This window comes from Peromyscus maniculatus, chromosome 2, assembly GCF_049852395.1.
Source record: "Peromyscus maniculatus bairdii isolate BWxNUB_F1_BW_parent chromosome 2, HU_Pman_BW_mat_3.1, whole genome shotgun sequence".
NCBI lineage: Eukaryota > Metazoa > Chordata > Mammalia > Rodentia > Cricetidae > Peromyscus > Peromyscus maniculatus.
The window spans coordinates 22536901-22543406 of NC_134853.1; the positions used below are offsets into that span (position 1 = coordinate 22536901).

At 39.3% G+C, this 6506-nt stretch overlaps 1 pseudogene; it reads right to left on the reverse strand.

The window, feature by feature from the left end:
• Positions 1–2155: 2155 nt before the first annotated feature.
• Positions 2156–5072, reverse strand: LOC121827333 (cold shock domain-containing protein E1 pseudogene; annotated as a pseudogene).
• Positions 5073–6506: the final 1434 nt, after the last annotated feature.

Sequence of the window (6506 nt, forward strand, 5' to 3'; positions counted from 1 at the left end):
AGGTTAAGAACCACTTTAGTGAACTTGTTCTCTATTGCTGGATATCAAACTATGTTCTAAGACTTGGTGGCTTACAATTATAATGAAGCCATTCCATTAAATTCATTGTTCTGAGGGTCAGGCAGGTGAATGACTTAACTGAGTGGTTTTGATTTCCTATCTCTGTGAGACTGTGGTCAAGATGATATCCTTTGAAGTACTGTAGGATCCAATCCACTTCTCTAAGTTACTCAAGTGGTAATTGGCAGGGGGCCTCAGGTCCTTCCTGGTCTCAGGCAAGATGCCATAGTTTCTTACAATGTGGGTTCCTTCTCAGGGCTGCCTAGCATGCCCTTACTTGCTAAAGATCTGAGGGGGCAGAGGCGGGCCTTTTGTATTAGGCTTTTTCTTTTAGGCTACTAACCAGTTCCCAAATCATGACACGGAAACTTATTATTAGTTTTGAATGCTCAGCCTAGCTTAGGCTCATTTCTGGCTAGCTCTTTTAACTTAAATTAACCTGTTTATTTATGTTTTGCCTTGGGGCTTTTTACTTTTTCTTATTTTCTTTCTGTATGTCTTACTCTGTGTCTGCCAGCTGGCAGCTGCCTGGCTTCTTGTTCCAGGCATCTCCCTTGTTCTCTCCTCCTCTCTTATTCCTCTCGAGCCTATATTTCTCCTATTTATTCTGCTTTTATTCTGTATTTATTCTCCAATTTATCCTACTTCTTCTATTTATTCTATTACTCTAATTTATTCCCTGCCAGCTCCTGCTATCCTTTTTCTGCCTAACTATTGGCCATTCAGCTATTTATTAGACCAATCAGGTGCCTTAGGCAGGCTTGGTGAAATAAATTCAACACATCTTTACATAATTAAACACACATCTTTACATCATTAAACAAATGCAGATGAACAAAGGTAATACAACTTTACACAGTTAAAATAATATTCTGCAGCATAATGAAATATTCCACAATACCTTTTTATGACCCAACGTCAGAAGTGACAACTCAGCTTTGTTATGTATGTTAGAACCACGTTGCCAACTGTGGGCCATACTGGAAGAGAATTAGGCTCTAGTTTGTGAGGGAAGAAGTGTCCACAAATTTGTGAACACATTTTTTTTTTTTTAGTGTCTCAAAAATCAGTAAAACTTTATTCGCTTCCATTCTTTCACCATTAACAGAAAAACGGAGAAAGCAAAAATGTTTGTGTTTACAAAGATAAATGGCCTCTTTACCCAGAGATCAAATACTCACATGACAACGGGGAAGATGAAAGCGCCCTCCCCCACAACCCCTGAGCTGACTCTTGTCATCTTTAGACAAAAGCCTTCACTCCACTTGCCAGAGACCCTGTTTGGGGCCAATTCAAGATGAGGGCTGAGAAATCAGGCCAATCCATTCCCGTGATACAAAGTGGAACAGAAGCTACACCAAGGATCAAGTGCCTGTATTCAACAGGACACTGGATCCAGGGGGCTACTTATAAAAAAACACAGGATTCATTTCAGGCACAACTTTTTTATTTATTTATTTTTTTGATTTGTTTTGTTTTTAAATCAGTAAAAGAAACTGGATCCTATAAGCTGCAGTGATCTAAGCAGCAGCAATTTTGTGCATTCGTCTTTTGTTTAAATATGTTTAAATTATCACACTGCTGGCACACTTCATTTGCATGAAATTCTACACCATACATACTAACTGTAGTAAAGTTATTTACCCCCCATCCCAGGAAGAAAAAAAAAACCTACTCTGGAAGATAATTTTCACTGAAATGTAATCAAACTCATTAAGTGGATTGTGACAAGATTATAAATGATATGAAACTAACATTTTAACATTTGGCCGTCAACTTAAAATCGTTTGCTATATAAATTTTTGCAAGTTTTTAAAGGTAATATATTCTACCTTCATATGGTCCTCAGAATTAAAGCATAATGAACAGGAAAAAAAAAAGGAAAAGAATGTGACTGAGTGCTAAGTAATGAAGGTAGAGTATATACTCAATAGAGTGCAGAATTTCATAGGGCCAACAAGGTAACAGTCTGTATTGTTCATTTACACAGGCGAAGTGGAATTTGCAATTACCAGTTGTGTTAAATGCACCAAATAAAGCTCCTAAATTGATACTATAAGGCGCCACCTTAATTTTCCCAGGCTGCAACTGTGCATAATTTTAAAATGGTTTCTTAAATTTATTTATTTTTTTAAAACATAACACGAGGAAGGTGTTAAAACTGGTGTAATAGCTCAATAGAATAAGTATTCCAGATTTTAGGAGGGATGAAGAGAAAGATATTCAGAACCCTTCACCAGAATCCCCCCAACTTGACCATAGTGGATTAATGATGTGCTTTGTGGGTGTGGTTAGTCAATGACACCAGCTTGATGGATCTTTCTTTCTGCACCAAATCCCATTTAGTTATCTGGTCCCCTTGGCTGACGAAGAACCATTAGACGAGGAGCACTGGCATCATCCAGGGTGATATTCTTCAAGCGATTGACCAATCGATCAGGTCGAGGAGCTGCAACAGCTTCGGGGCCTTCACAGACTCGCCAAACGTTACAGGCACTGCATTTCCCAGTGTGCTGATTGAGAATCACTGAGAACTCCACCTCATCTCCTGCCTGCAGCTCAATGCCATCCTGAACTTCTTTCACATGGAAAAAGAGTTTCTTGCTATCTCCTACTTCATAGTTAATAAAGCCAAACTGATCTTTCACACATTCCACAGTGGCCCTACGAAGGGGTGTGATGTTGTAGGTCATAGTTTGTGCATTTTGGCCAAGGACACACAACTGGAACTTGACACTCTCCCCTTTCTGTAGGCAATCCCCTTTGTTGGCCATCCCAACTATGCCAAATGGATACACTTCACCTTTCATATCCCCCTCCTCCACAATCTCAATCATTCCTTGGTACTCAATCTGTGTTGGATCAACACCTCTCAGAGGACGAATGACTTTACCAGAGTAGATGGTGGGATTAGCTTCCTCAGTAATGCCATTCACTGAGTGAGTTTTGTTTACTTTCTCAGCACTGATTTTATTGCCTTTGCCTTTGGACAAGCTGTATTCAACCATATCTCCCAGTTCCAGGCTATCAACATCACCAGAGATCTCACTATAATGGAAAAATATTTCCTTATCATGATTAACTGTTTCAATAAATCCAAAATTATCTTTCAGAGTTGCCACATAACCCAAGAGCCTTTTAGAGTTAGAATTACGACCTAAAAGTCTCACACAAGTTGCAATCTGCTGTCCAGGCCTCTGTCACTAATACTAAATTCAACCTTATCTCCTATTTGAGGAGAAGTAGATCCTTCCACATCCTTGGCTTGAAAAGTAATAGTCAGTTTCACCCCACAGTCATCATAGGCAATAATGCCATCTTCTGCCTCCTTGTCTTTGCCTTTATTTGGGCTTGTGGTTTTAGGATGGGAAAAAGTGGCTTCTTTTTCTACAGTGCCCAGAAAAACGATGATCTGAATGGGAATGGAATGAAACCATGCCCTTGGGAAGTTTTTTAATCCCAATAGCATGATTTCTTTGGGCAGAGAGCATATCAGGAACCACGGTAAACTCTACTTCATCTGCAATGTGGAGCTGGTTCCCATCTAGAATTTCACTGAAGTGGAAGAACATACAAGCATCACAATCCACACACTTGATGAAACCAAAACCATCTCTCATGGCAGCAATCACACCCATTTCTCTGGCTTCATTAGTGAACTGAAATGTATTTGATAGAACCTCTATGTTGGTTGCTCGTTCTAATTTGTCACATCAATCTGTTAAAATATTAAACCTAACATGGTCACCTTCCAGCAGGGTCACTTTGGATTTTGTGTCACTTTGTCTCCAAAGAGAAGTTCTTTAGGAATCACAAAGTCAACTTTGATTCGTCCTGGCAATGGGTCATTCTGGTTTTTACTAGGTACTTTTGGGATAACTTTGGTTACAGTTCCTTCAAAATGTTCAATGCTAATATCTTCAAACATGACAGTTCCTTGAGGCAATAGTCTGACATCTGTTGCAACTTCTTTACCATTTCTGTCCTTGATTGTGAATTCCACATCATCTCCAGGCTGTAAGGTTTATAGGTCACCCTTAAATTCACTATAGTGAAAGAATATCTCTTTTACAACATCACCTCTTTCAATAAAGCCAAACGCCTCCTTCATGGCACAAACTACTCCTTGACAGTGAGCTTGTTTCTTTTTCAAAAGCATAATGTTACGAGCACTTACAGCACCAGTGTGTTTACTGTTATCAATTACAAAGTTAATTTTATCTCCAGTTTCCAGCTGAACGTTCCCTTCCACGTCTTCAGATGTGTAAGTCAGATAAAACACTTCTTGACCATTAATTCGTTCCTCAGGATGTATTTAAGGTTTTATCTTCACCAATTTAATAGCAATAGGTTTCCCAGTCCGTCGGTCAGATGATACTTCAAATTCAACATCATCTCCTACTTTTAAGTCCTGGAGGTTGCCATTATATTGTGAACAGTGGAAGAAAAGTCTAGCTTGCCGTTCTGAACACTGAATAAATCCATAAGAGGTCAACAGTTTTTCAATAACCCCAGTTTCACGCAGTGCTGCTGAAGTACCATTGGGGTACCCATTGTGTCCATTGTTGTGGAGAAGGTTTGGATCAAAGCTCATCTCCCAGTGATAATCAAATATTGCACTTTCAGTAGTATTTGCTGACTTTTCTTTTGCAGCACAAGTTCCAAAGGATGAAAGTTGCTAGTATTAAAAAAATAAATAAATAAAAATAAAGGGAGCAAAAGGAAATGATCTATCAAGCTAATAAAGAATACAACTGCTGCTGCACCGGGCAATCTCACAGTACAGCACTGAAGAAAACAAAGACTACTAGCAGCGTTGGGAAGTGCTCTTTCAAAGCTGTTGAGTAGGCACAAACTTCTTGTTTCAGATCAAGTGTTGTGTCTTCAACTTGTGTACTCTTCTTTGGTGTTGCTGGTTGTTCCGGGTCTGTTCCTTGCCTGATCTGAACTTGAAGCAGCAGTTTCAGGTGGTAAAGTCTGTTCCGTTACACTTCATACCCAACAGCTCAGTGCCACCCTCTCCAGAGCCGCCATGTGAACACATTTTTTTAAGACCACTAATATAGGAGAAAAGTCCTTTAGCAAATAGAATGGAAAGTACCATGAGCTACTTAGAAAAAAATATTATTTCATCACTCTAAAACAAATTCTAGATGATTGTTTAGTGAAACAGTAAATTGTTAAGCAAGTAAAAAACAGACAAATTATATGCTGTTAGGATGAAATGGATGTGTGAAGTCTAAAAGAAAACAAAAATAAAAAAAGACAAATGTTTCACCTAAATCAATATCTCTACATATGAAGTGGCAGTGAATAGTTCTGTAAGACAATGGGTAATGATGGATAAGTACACATTTGCTCGCATGGAATGAACCGTGATCACTTCGGCACAGTAATCTCATACAGTGATGTGGAAAAATTGGTAATAATATAGCAACAGCAGTTTGTTGACTAGCCTATGTGTTAGATGTCTGTAAGCACTGTACTTGTAGCAAATTATTTATTTTTTACTATATCATGTAGTCATCACCATACCAGTTTTCTAGCTTAGGTACAATCAGATCAAGGAACTCATAGCTTGTGGTGGCAACTGGGCTGCCTCCTGCATTTAGGCAGCATGGGTGCAATGGTTCTGACTCCCAGTACTTTCAGGGCCCAGAAAACTGGTTTAAATCCCATGAAGATTGCAGGGAAAAATGTAAATACCAAATACAGTTCTTTAAAGTATAACGTCAACACATTTTCCATGGACCAATGCAACCAGAAAATACCGTTTGCAGAGGTTTTTGTTTCTTTGTTCAGACGGAAGAAGAGGCCTCTCGGGTAGTTCCTAAGGTCCTGAAAATGAGAATTCACTTGCAGTGGCAGAGCTGTTTTGATCCCAGCAATGTGTCACCCAAGCCTACATTTTCCCTGCAAGGCAACTTGCCAATGAGTTTCCAAAGGGCTAAACTTATTCACACCCGTGATTACTTTGGAGGAGTTGAGACAGTAAACAAAGACATGGGAAATGATTGATGAAAAGATACTTATAACAGTGTTCATTGGAAACTAAGGAAATATTCAATAAAAACAAATATTTGATATTAGGTATGTACTTTGGGATAGGAGAACCCCAGGAACTTCTTCTAGGACCACAGGGAAAGGGGAAGGTCTGAGCCACTGGAGGACTGAGTCAGTGCGGCAGAGCAGGCAGAAGAAGGCCTATGCACAAGCACCTTGAAGGGTGTTTTGAAGCAGCTGCTGCATTTATTTAAAGAAATCTTATAGCAAAAAGTTCCAGGCCATGTCCAGGCAGCACAGTTTAAACACAGAGCCAAGTGAGCATATTCAGTGATCTCCTAAGAATACAAACAGCATATGAGCTTGAAGGTGCTTTGAAAAGCACATTGTCATAAAGGCTGAAGAGCCAATGCATTCAACCAGTTGAGTGATGTGGTGGTTGG